Source organism: Tachysurus fulvidraco, chromosome 1 (genome assembly GCF_022655615.1).
Source record: "Tachysurus fulvidraco isolate hzauxx_2018 chromosome 1, HZAU_PFXX_2.0, whole genome shotgun sequence".
NCBI classification, from domain to species: Eukaryota; Metazoa; Chordata; class Actinopteri; order Siluriformes; family Bagridae; genus Tachysurus; species Tachysurus fulvidraco.
In genome coordinates, this window is record NC_062518.1 from 36,324,069 (window position 1) to 36,337,904 (window position 13,836).

Consider the following 13,836-nt stretch of genomic DNA (forward strand, 5'->3'; position numbering starts at 1 on the left):
TCCTTCCAAGCTGATGTAAATGGAGATGCAATTCCGTCAACAGTCGAGTGGGGTCGCCATTGCTCTGCTGCCTCTCCAGCACTGCTCACAGAGATCCCAAAAACCCACAAAACCCACTGTAGCAAAATGTTCCTATATACTTTTTCCTTTCGTGATCTCTCAGCTCCTTCTTTGGTGCTAATACTACATTCAGGTCACAGTTCTTTGCTTCCTAAAAGTATAACACTAACTATAGCTCACTGTTAGTCTTCAAAATTGATTGATAGATGGATACCACCAGCAGACTGGATCGATGGATATACAGATGGTAGTAAAAGGCGAAAGAGGATCAGGCCTGGAGATGGGCTCTGATAATGGCAGACAACCACCAATACAGAACAATCAGCCTGGACATGACAGCCCATAGACTGGCCCAATTACACCCCTGCCTAATCAATAGCACACCCACACAGTTGGCCATCAGCAGAACACACACCCCAAGAAGCTTGGGTCCTGAGAGTCTGACACACACACACACACACACACACACACACACACACACACACACACACACACACACACACACACACACACACACACACATTCTCTTTATGTAACGTCAAAATTCATGATTGGTAGTGCACTTGTCTATGTTCTGTTCAAATGTTTTTGGATGTAAACCTGGAACAAGCAAACAACATACATGACTTTAAGCAGTTCAGTCCACACAAGCACATAGTATTTACAGTATAACCAGTGTATTTCCACAGTGCACTTATAATGATAAATAGTGTACACTCGTGGGTTGGGTGTGTGTGTAACTGGAGATGTCTTAACCAGTGCAGGGGGAATTGTAGCCTAGAAGGCTTAAAATGCCAATTACACTCAACGGAGTAAATAACAAGTAATCCTTTACCCACTGATCTATGTCCATTTTTTTCCTAAGTTTAACCGCCATAAGCAACCTAATAGCCTGGCACTGATATCACCAGTCGAAAGTAACCTTTCCCATCACCCCCCTCTTCTGACCCATCACAGTCAATGAAGCTTATAATAAGCTGTGACGCAGATACCACAGCGCAGGTGATTTATCTGCCCTGGGCAGCGTCGCGGATAAACGAGTCCCCTGGGAAACCGCACGGGGCAACCCGAGACACTGTGTAGTGGATTTTCATCCTCTCGGGTCTTGTCTTTCACTATGCAACACCTTTACCACTCCCAGTGCTCCAGCTGCATCTCACCTTCAACCCCCACAGATGTGCCTTCATGCCCCTCTCTGCCTCAAGCCACGCTTTTGTCTCGTATCCAAAGTCATGGTGACCCCGCTAGCTGTGTTCCTGTTCATAGCAGTCACCTCTTCATAAGGCATTTCCATAGTTAACATATACTAGGTCATGCACACACAGCTTTCAGACATTACATTTGCAATAGAGTTGGAGGTTAAGTGATTAGCCTGAGGGCATGGTTGCACATATGGACTTTCCAAGCAATGGTGTTGACCCTAATGGCCACCCTGTAGTGATGAATGAAGCCTCTCTTTTTTTGTCTTGCCAAAATGTAAAACATTAAAACCACAAGCTAACATTATGGTGCAGCAATGTGGTAAGACTGTAACTGATTTATTTCAGGTCTGGATTGGGTTGTTTCCACTGAAATTTGGATTATAAGGAGACCTGAAATCACGAACATATAGAAGGTATCCACTGTCGATATTGCACCCGAAATAAAAGATTATGCTATTAACTAATGTAATGGAAATATTAAACAAACAGTTGATTTTAATTGTTGTTTAATATTTATTTTACAATCAGAACTTATAGTTTTGCACCAGGCTTTCTGTTTCTGTTTTGGTTTCCCAGCTTAGGTCATAGATTAAATGTAATTTTTGTAATAAAGCACTGTTTTGAATTGAGATGCTGTCCATGATTATGCACTACTGGGTACATAAAGCAGTCCTTGGATGTAACATTGATAAATAGTTGACCTGGTTGGCTATGTTTAGCTACAATTTCCAGGCAGTTGTATCTCAAAATACCACAAAGCTGCTGTAAACGCTGCCCATGAGACTGAAAGAAAATGATTTTGTATCAATCATACATATGTGCCAGTTTATTTTGGCTGGGACTAGTTAGCCTTTAGTGAGATGTCACTACGTGAGTTAAGAGTTATGATAGTTGGACTTAGGATTAAATACTGAGTATTTGCTTCAAAAAGCTTAATAATTTTGCCAAAGTATGCATTTTTCTAACGTAACATTTCATTCATTCTCTCTTGAAGTGCTGGCACTGCATCGTGTTCGTTTTAGCACCGTGCCAGTGTCCATAGGCAGGTAGAAATGACATTAATCACCCAGCTTGACTGTCTTGCTTATAAATGGGGTCTTGTAAAACTCAGTCAGCCCAAAGCCCTCAGTTCATCATGCACATAATTCTTCCAGAATCATCGAAAAACACCTCCAATTTTGGGTTGGATTCATAAAGACAAAAGCTCAAGTCTGCTAGAAACACAAGATAAGAGACTCCATAAATGACGTTTGCAGCACTGCCAGGTTGTGATTAAGTTTCCGAATTCTGTTACAGTTTAACACACGGAACCCCAGTCGTGCTCCTGGGTCTTTGTTACGGAGGTGTTTCAGGACATACACTGGCGTGCTAGTTCTCCTCTCATCCCGTCAGCACAGATTCATTCTTGGCCCGTAAGATCTAGTGACATTTTGTTATATGCTGATCTTTTTTTTTTCTGCTGATGTATGAACAGTTTCCCCTAAGGCTAACTATTGTAAGAGAAGCTGTTCGGCTGGTCTCAGATCAGTGGGAAAGGGCGGCGTCTATCATCACCCTGTTGCACATGGCTGGATGTGGGAGTGATGAGTGATGGGCCTGCAGCTCTCTTCCAGAGGCTTTTAAAGTAAACCGACTCTGGAGTGCCTCAGCCTGCTGAATTTGACCCAGAGGAGCAAGAGCTTAATACACAAGAGCGCACACACAAGCTCTTTTTCCGCCTCTCACACACTCAGTTAAATTCATACCCACACATCTAGGCTACACGTCTGACCGGCCGTGCTTTATTTCAATATGCTGTGAAAGGGGGTGGTGTGAGGCGGGGTGCATATGAGGGATCATTTTATAAGATTGAGAAGCACACACACACACACACACACACATATATACATATAATAACACTTGCTTATGTTCACCACAATCTTCGGTCAGAACTTTACATCCCCATCTGCTCTCCATCTATTTGCAAGCTGAGAGATTTAAGAGCTTTGTATGAGCTAGTGACAGGTCCTGATTGACCCTGCATACTCGTACACACACTTTTCAGCCTGAAGGAGAATTTTGAGAACTTTTTTTTTTATTGAGGATTGGGAATGTCTGCGTTATGCACACGTTCACACACTCAAATGCAGACATATGCTCCGAGTCCAATTATCTGAACTAAGTCAGGCATGATCACACACAAGACAAACACAAGCCTACCGTCTGGTTAAACAGACACACTCAGTTTCCGACACATCCGCACACACAAACACACAAACCGTTGTGCAGACGTTAAGAAAAATACAGAACAGATCTGAATCGGAATAAAGCTCTTGCTCGAACAGGTTGTTGGAAAACCACTCCTGCACCATTTCCCTCTCACTTTTTCCAGCAATCAGACAAGGCTAACGGGTGCAGTTAATTGCTCAGGGTGAGTCAGTGATGAGTTTGAAGGTGGCACCAATGCCAGCGTTGACAGCTGTCTTTATATAAATCAAGTGCAGTTCAGCCCAGTTCGGCTAGCCATCCAAAATCACAGCCAGCAGCGCTCTTAAACATGACTCAAACCAGCAGGGAACCCAACAGACGCTGCTACTGCATGCAATCTGCACCCCCCCCCCCACCGCCCACCCCAATACCCATTCTACCGAATTCTCCTCTCACTTCTATCTTTCTTTTTCCCTCTTTCCTTTCCCCATGCCTCCTTGTGCTTTCTCACTCTGCTCCCTCCCTTCCTCTTCCTCCTCCTCCTCGTAGTTGCTGCCAGGAGCGCAGCTGGCACTGTCATGTCTGATAGCCTGGAACAGAGGCAGAGAGCAGGCTGGGTGGGGAGGGGGTGGGAAGCTGCAAACGGCTACAACACTACGCATTATGCATTATTTAGATACAGGAGGGAACAGCCCGTGTGTGTGTATGCAGAGAGGTTGTTTTGATGTGTGTTGCGAGTGTGTTTGATTTTGAATGATGAGTGTGCCCCCCTGGCACTAAGAGGTGAGTAAGTACAGCCTGCATTCTCATGAAAAATTGTGCTAGAGGGGCAGGGAGATGCGAGAGTGAGCCATAATGTTCCCCTCATCCTGGGTCTATTCTGGGCAGAGCATAAAAGGAACATGCTCTTAATGTTTGAGCATGAAGCATAATGTCGCATGACATGTGAGTAAGAATAGACAGCTCATTCACACCTCCATGGGAAAAACTACAAATTGTCTCCCTGCATCTCTCTCAAACACCTTGCGGCCGTATTTCCAGCGTGTGCTTGTGTGTGTGTTTTGTGTATGTGTGTGTGTGTGTTCTGTTCTGCAGGCAGGTACAGGCAAAAGTAATGCTGTGTTTGGTTTATTCATGACTGATAGCTAATGTCTGGAAGAGAGACAGTCATTTTTAGTTTCTTTTACAGCTCCGCCATCACTCAAGGATTAAAATTCAGGGATAGGAGAACGAGTGAGCGTTGCTTTCACCCTAAAAATTACCCTGCCTCCAGCAGAGAAAAAGAGGGAAAAATGAGATATGGAGGAAAAAATACAGAAAGATACACACCCCAGAGGATGTGGAGAATATCAACAGGTGATATCATTTATCCAAATAATGGCTGCAGCTTCCATAGAGAGGAGATCACGAGTATGTTTCAGGGATTTTTAGACAGGTTCATATACAGAAAGGCTGGAGAAAGAAAGATGTGTGTGTTTTTTCAGAATCTAGGTGAAAGACGAGAAAGAAAGAGAGAGTGGGAGAGAAAGGAAGAAAGAAACATGAAACAATGGTTTTCTATTATCCCTTTATCCAGCTGAAGTGAGCCTTAAGCCTCTGACCCTCACACATGTCCAAAACTCTGAATTGCATTCAGAGACTATTATAACTTTTATTCCACATGCGCTGCTATCAGTATCAACTGTATGATTTAAACCATTAGCTATGGCACGGGTCAGTCCACACTCCACAGTGTAGATTACTCCTGGTCACAGCAATTAGATTTTACCAACAATATAAGTGGATTTAAGTTATTGAGTTCCCATGGCTGTTGCTTTAGGCTGAGAGATCATTTGACATATGGTGTTAGTATTGGGAACAGACAGGAGATTCGAGCGGGCAGTCTAATGAAAGCAGCACAGATATTGGGCTTAATCCACGTTTTAGTAGAAGCAAAACCACCAAAGGCACTAAAACTCGATGTGGGAGAAATTTGTTTCACAGTATGGAAAATAAACAGACTAGATCAGTGTCCGAACTATAATACAGAAACAGAGGAATGTTTCATCACTGTATTCCATAAATTAAAGTCAGAGGTTGCAGTGAAATTTCATTTGGACCTGTGCACAAAGCTTTCTCACCCTGCTGCACTCACCCACATAAACTACTACAATGAAGTTATCAGTGCCAAGCATCAAGATAGACTGCTTCATGAACTGCCTCAATGGCTATCTAGAGACAACGCAGGGACACGAAGCAGTACGGCTAGTGTAGCTGCGCTCGTCCACGGTCAGCTGTACAGGCAGATATGAGATCATATGACATTCAATTTAATTCAATTCAAATTTATTTATATAGCGCTTTTAACAATGGACTTTGTCTCAAAGCAGCATTACAGAGCATAAGAAACAAAATATAAGAAATGTAATATTATACAAAGATAAATATAATACAAAAATCCAAGATTAATATTACATATATACTGTATATATTTACATTTGCATTTATCCATGATGAACAAATCTGAGGTGACTGAGGTGACTGTGGTGAGGAAAAACTCCCTTAGATGGAAGAGGAAGAAACCTTGAGAAGAACCTGACTCAACAGGGAACCTCACCCTCATTTAGGTGACCTTGGAGGGTGTGATTATAAATATACAGTCCGACAAATGTGTATCGATTAGGATGTTGTTGTCCTCAAAGACCACATGTAGTGTGCATCTCCTCTTCGAATGTCTGAATACTTCATGAAGCTGAATCCATGGAGCTGGTACATCTCTAGCTGCCTCAGGATCCTCACAAGTTTGGCCTCATCTCAAAGAAGGTCCAAAATCTTCATGACATGGAACACAACTGGAGCTGGTACAATCTCAGGAAGCCTCCTGATGGGTAGAAAAAGAGAAGCAATGGAGAGGAATTAGCGTAGCTGCTGTTCATAATGTTAGATCATATTGTGCATTTGATCAGATGTACTAAAGCACAAGATTATAGGAAGTATTATGTGTATGCCTGACTAGAGAGATATGTCTTTTGTCTACATTTAAACTGGGAAAGTGTGTTTGAGCCCCGAACACAATGAGGAAGACTATTCCAAAATTTGGGAGCTAATTTTAGACATGAACTATACATTATAAGTATACATTAATATTGTACAAGAGCTGCCTTCATTTGTGTGGTGTTGCATTCTTTATATTCTCTTTGTTTAACATCAGAAGGTGGCAGAAGAACAGATAATCGTATTGTCATTAGTGTGCTTTGCTGCTGAAAGATCATCTGCTCGAAACAAAGAACTAGAAGAAACCGAAGAAACATGGATTTCTACTTCAGGACACTTTTTTCATTTATTTATTTCTTTATAAAATATTAACATATAATACACCTTGGGGAATGCGGGAATATGGAAATAATCAACAACATTTAGGTGTTAATTGGCTTAACATCAAACAAAGCTGCCATATCAAGTTTAACGCCTAAATACCACAAGAACGACTTTCTATTCATTAAAGCACAACACATACATTTTACACTATTCAGAATGATATATTTACATTTAACATCTTTGAAACACTCCACTATTCATTAATTCACTTACTGTAACTACTTATAGTTATAGATGTTATATATTGTCTGGTTATAGCTGTTAGAATGTAAGTGACTACTTAAATGTCTCCTCACAGAAAATATTTACATTTATATTTACACTGTTTGGCAGACGCCCCTTTAACCAGAAAGTCTAACAATAAATAGTCTCAATAAATACATCCAGCTACTGATTCACTACAGTAGGTCAAGGACTAAGAATATCATCAGTCTAAATACTCTGTTAGCGAGGTACTATAGCAAGAAAAGCACACAGACAACACAATTCATATCTTTTTATGTACAGTATGCATGTATGCATGTGTTTTTAGTGTTAATTTAGGTACAGTATAGTAGACAGCCAGTTGTTGTTCTGACATCGAGGGGAAGTTCATTCCACCTCCTAGGTGCCAGAAATTAGAACAGTCCTGATTTCTGCCTTCCTCATAGCCTAAGTGATGGTTGGACCAGTTGAGTAGTGCTAAAGGATAGGAGGGAGTGTGGTACGGTGCGCTTTACCATATCAACAGTTACCCATAAATCTGTATTGTCCAGCATAGATAAAGCGTATTCACATAAACTGAAATATTTACTTTTGATACTATAGACATATTTGAAATAAATGTAAAAATTCACACTCTGGGAATTATTATGCTGCTAAAAAAATTAAACACATTTAAAATTCTGCAACTTGAGTCAGACTGATTCAAAAGAAGACAGATGCATGCAGTTTAAGATCTCCTCATCTGAAGGACCATCAAATCTCTTTCACTACCACACTTCATACAGAAAGAAAGCTATCAGAGAAACAGCCAACCACATCATCATCATCATCATCATCATCATCATCAGAATGATCATCTGCTCAAGAAACAAGCAGACACAGTATCACAGTCTGGATTTACTTCTAAATCAAGATGTTTTAAAATAAACATTTAAAAGTGTTCATAGACGTGACATTCACAAAAAGTAAGACTCAATTGGCTGACTTAAAAATAAACAGCTCAGGATGCTGAAACACCCGAGCAAACACCAGAACTTCAAATCCCTTCCATTCATCAGCTACTTCTCATATGTCCTTCTCATGTCTCATCCCTTCTTTCCCGCACTGCAGATCAGCTCTAAAGCATTCGGCTGTATTCAAACGGAGTGAATGATTTGATAAAAACCCCTTGGTCTGGGTCTTGGAAAGAGGAGAGAGGCGGAAATGATTTACAAGGCTCTGATTAGGCTAATTAGGAGCTTGATTAAGGGTTTTAATTAGAAGGAACCAGCTCTTGATCTGGAGTGGGCAGGGGAGGCGGGGCGAAAGAGAGAATGAGAGGAGAGGAGGGTGAGAGAATAGGAGAGGAGAAGAGAGGAGAGGAGGAAGGAGGGAGCAAAGGGGGATGCAATGAACAGGGAGCAGCTGGAAACAGAGTAGGAGGTGCACATGGAGAAAGAGATGCAAAGGGAATCGAAAAACAAAAGAATATGAGAAGCTTAATTGGAGATCAAGCAATAAGCAGAGTGATAAAATTAGAAAGCAATACCTCTCAAAAGTTGGAAAGATCCTGTTTACTGTAAAAGCCTCTAGCGTGCGCTCCAGTGTGTGGGAGTCTGAACAAGTGTCTCAATTCTTATGTGAAGAATTATGACAATTAATTCTCAGGGTTTTATGTTCACAGATGAATCAACATCCCTTTATTGTTATAACGAATCATTTTCACATTTATCAATTCGTCTCCGATTCTCTTTATTGCCGTCCCTCATATTTCCTCTCTCTTCATCACTTCCATTTTTTTTTTCTGTAGGCTTTCTGGCAAAGATCTTGTTTCTTTTGCTCCACTTACCAGTTTCTCTCTTTTCTCATCCCGCTTTCAGATTCGCTTCAATTTTCGGCTGCTGCATAATTAATTGCATACTGTGTTCACTATTGCAGCAATTAATCTAAATATAAAGACTGGGAACACTGGGGTGGGGGAGGTGGGGGTGGGGGTTGTAAGTAAATTGTAACATCTGAACTCGATCAAGGAAACAAGTGGTACTATTAAACGATTAAACCATCCTTTCATCAGCACACACATTTATGACTTCAAAAGCATTTCTCTGCTGAATAATGCAAAATGTTACGGCCAATGAAACAATACCCATTGATTCCGCTGCCAGACGTTCCTGTGTGAAGTGAAAAAGGACTTCTTCTTTTAAAGAGAGATGTTTAAGTGACTTGCAAAATGGAAACATTACGGCGTGCTTCTGAATCAAATCAAGCCAATGCAAGATGATGTCCGTTTCCAGGAAATGAAATGCTTCCATTTATAACAATCATGCGGCATCTTTTCAAATTTCATCCTGAGAGCGAATTAAAGATATTTTATTTTCTGCAAATGAAAGGCAGAACCGGTCGTGGGACGATCATTTAGAGATAAAACGGTGAATTAGAGCAGAGGAGAGGAAAGTGGAGGGGAAGAAGGGAGGAAGGGAGGTAGAAAAAGATGGCATAATTACAGGCAGAGGACTGTGTGATTAAGGTTTGACTTCAAGTCCGCAAACAACTGTCGAAGGAAGATAGACTGTCACACAAACACGCACAATGTTCGTAACCCTCAAACGTCTGTTTCCTATTTGATTGTGATTCCATGCTTTAGAGATGAACTCATTATCGCCATGCCTTTTCAGCGATTCAATGGAGGTGGCAAACGGAAGAGGGGGAAAAAAAATAACAATTAAAAATGAAGACAAATAAGTTCACACACCCGCCCACACGCGTGCACACACACACACACACACACACACACACACACACACACACACACACACACACACACACACACACACACACACACACACACACACACACACACACACTAACCTGGAGGCTGATCACATTAAGTGTGGATGTATTTGGACTGCATTGTGCATGGTTATCGTGAGGTTTGGTGATTTGCATTAAAATGGTTCTGCTGTGTTAATTGTTTACTGCAGGCTAATTACGCTGGGTCCTGTCATTATCTACAGTCATGGAACAGTTATGCTGTGGCCACTGAGACACACACATCCACACAGGTACGGTGGATAAAAGAAACAGGTCTGAAAATGAATGGAAGACAATCTCGGAATGTGCTCGCACCCAATTTTATTTAAGAAACTTTAAATTGGTTGGGAAAAGATTTATGTAATCATTAACATATTTCCATTTTCAAATCATACCAGAGGTCTAGCAGTAGCTTGCTGTAAGGCCCAGCCTAGCCAAATGCCTCATTGTGCCTGGAGTAGAATGCTAATCACTGACCTTATCATGTAACTAATAGCGCTTTTTCCTACTAGACATTGTGGTATGGCAGGATAGTGTGATAAATCAGTGAACACACATTGTGGAGCCTTGTAATGTAGTTACTAAATACTGTTTCTGAATTCGGTCAACCTTCATACCATGTTATAAAGAATAAACAGGACTATATAGATGGAGTTAGATATTATTTACATTATTTACTGTCCAGTGTCACCCAAATGAGGATGAGCTTCCCTTCTGAGTCTGGTTTCACTCAATGGTTCTTCCGCATAACATCTCAGGGAATTTTTCCTCTCCACAGTCGCTTCTGGCTTGATCATCAGGTATAGATGTTAGAGATATATAGTAACTTAATTTTAAACTTTAAACTTTACAATAGTATTATTCTTATTATTCTTAAAAACAAATTTATAAAACATTGGTCTTCACAAAGGTGGGCACGGTGGCTTAGTGGTTAGCACGTTTGCCTCACACCTCCAGGGTTGGGGGTTCGATTCCCGCCTCCGCCTTGTGTGTGTGGAGTTTGCATGTTCTCCCCGTGCCTCGGGTTTTCCTCCGGGTACTCCGGTTTCCTCCCCCGGTCCAAAGACATGCATAGTAGGTTGATTGGCATCTCTGGAAAATTGTCCTTAGTGTGTGAGTGTGTGAGTGAATGAGTGTGTGTGTGTGTGCTCTGCGATGGGTTGGCACTCCGTCCAGGGTGTATCCTGCCTTGATGCCCAATGATGCCTGAGACAGGCACAGGCTCCCCGTGACCCGAGGTAGTTCGGATAAGCGGTAGAAAATGAATGAATGAACGAATGAATGAATGAACGAATGAATGGTCTTCACGAATAACCCATACACACCAGAAAAAACATGGTATGCAATAAAACAATGTATGCATAAGAAGATGAACTAATATAAATCTTGACTAGATCATATAATGTGTACAGATTACTGCACTTTTATATATATATATGCAACATTTACGCCATTTAGCAGACTCCCTTTTCCAGAGCTGTGGAGTCCACGAGTTCAGTGAGCAACTAAGAATATGTCAAGACTTTTTGTGTGAAAACTAGTCAATTTATATTGGAGTTAGATACAAATATGAAATACAAAGAAACTAGGCCAAAACAAACTCACACGCTAAAGGAAATAAAAGTAATCATTCAATTATTTTAAACAGAACTGTTGTTGTTTTAACAGGGGAAAGGCTGATTTGTCTGCACATAGCTGTCAGCCATAAACAAATACCTCAGCTGACAGGAGATTTAGCACAGGTCACACTTATGTGGGAAAGGATTTTTAAAGACCAGAATGTTTTTTTTTTCCCCCGAGGATGAAAGCTGGCTTATAAATCAGTTCTTTTTGACTGATAAATCTTCTTTTAATGCCGTGCAACACTTTAGATCCAGCAGGTCGGCCAAGACACTTAAACCAATTTAAAAATTGCAGTTTCCTTGTGTGATGAGAGGACACGCTATTTTCCTGTCACTTCACTAAATTCACATCTAAGTCATTTTTCTGTAGATTTTGACTTTTTCAGGTGCTGTCACGCCGCTAAATATTTTCATGAGCATAAAAGTGAGTCATAATAACTTCCACTTATTTCTGGTTGTTCTTTTACTCTTGTCATTTGGAGTTTCCAACCCTCTGTGCGCTTGACCTTTTATGGAGTTTCTAATGCAACAATAAATGCAAATGCAGCTTATTGCTGCAGAGAATGTTGTTACATTCAGCAGAAAACTGTTGTTTGGTTTGGTATATCTAACGTTTACAGAAAACTTTACTAAACGAGTTAGGCCATTGTCATTATACAGTAACTGCTGATGTTAGTATTGCTACTATTTCTGCTGGTAATGTTAACAGTAGCATTATTATTAATTAAAAACATCTATCTATCTATCTATCTATCTATCTATCTATCTATCTATCTATCTATCTATCTATCTATCTATCTATCATTAAATACAACAACAACAACAACAATAATAATAATAATAATAGTGTTAAAATTACCGCTAGTGTAATAATTGCAGAAATACAGACTACATAACTGTTGGTATAAGGAAAATGTAATTTGCAAATATGTTTTTATTAAACATGTCTAATTTGGCAACTCGGGTTTTCCCAAACCTCAATATGTACAGTATGAAATCAGAAAATTAGTAATAGTCCAAACAAACAGCTGTTTCAAGGCAACTGTTCAGTTCCAACTAAAGGGATTGTCTTCTCAATTTACACAGGAGGTCACTGCCGGTCAAACAAGAAATGAGTCAGTGCAAATGAGACTAATTTATAACACCAAGCCTGAATACCTTATATGTGCAGACTCTTGAATGAGAATATAGGGCATATAAAGATTTTATCTTCTTTTAATAATGGTGTGACATTGTTCCGCAGCAGGTCGTATTGCTGCCTCACAGCTGCAGCTCCCTCTAGGTTTCCTCTGGGTTTAACAGAAAAACATGCAATGTAGATGGACTTGCTAGGCTGAATTGCTCATAGACGTGATTGAGGGTGTGAATGAGTGTGTGTCGTGTCCTGAGCACCAACCAGTGTGTGTTCCCATATCTCTCTCCCAGTTCCCTCAGGATAGTCTCTGTATTCTCAGCAGCCTTGAACAGAATAAGGTGTTTAATAAAAATAGATGAATGAATGAAGTATAGTTTTTTGAATAGTGTTGTTTTCAGTTTTTAGAACTCGAGTGTCCTGCACAGAGCCCTGACCTCAACCTCACTGAACACCTTTGGGATGAACTGGAACGCTGACTGCACCCAAAGCCTCCTCACCTGACATCAGTGCCTGACCTCCTCTAATGCTCTTGTTACTGAACGAACACAAGTTCACACAGTCAAACTCCAAAACCTGGTGGAAATCCTTCCCAGAACAAAAGACATCGGATATTATCATATCAAAGGCTTAATATAGTATAACTCTATATTTTATGGTGATGTGTCCACAGACGTTTGACCATAAAGTGTACATACAGTAGATACAGACATAGTGTTTGTCTTTAAATCAAGAACTCTATAAAAATTGTACAGATTAACTGTAATTTCTGCTTTAGGACAGCATGATGGACATCCATAAAGAAAGAAAGAAAAAAAATCCATAAATCCTATAAATCACTTCCTAATTTCTAGGACCACATCCAACCTGGAATCCTGGTTTATACGTGTTTGATGTATCTAAATTAGAATACCCTTCTTTAGCCAGAGTTGTGTTTGTGTGTGTATAAGTGGATGAATGCCAGAGGCGGGTAAAATGAGCCATTGCTGCTGCTTTGATCTAAGCAGGAGCTGACACTGCAGTCACTGTGGTCTGGGTATAAGTACGTACACACAGACACACATCCCAAATTGCACCCTAAGAGTGGCAACCTCCATTACATCCTAGCGCAGACTGAAATGCTTGCATTGCAAGTACATGACAGGTAAGATGGCTGCAGTCTAATTGATGTAGAGCGTATCAGAGTAGTCCATCATTGCAGGTGGCATTCAGCAATCAGTTTTGAACATGCTCTGTGAATGTTCTGCATCAGATACACTGCGGCAGATTACATCGCCGCACT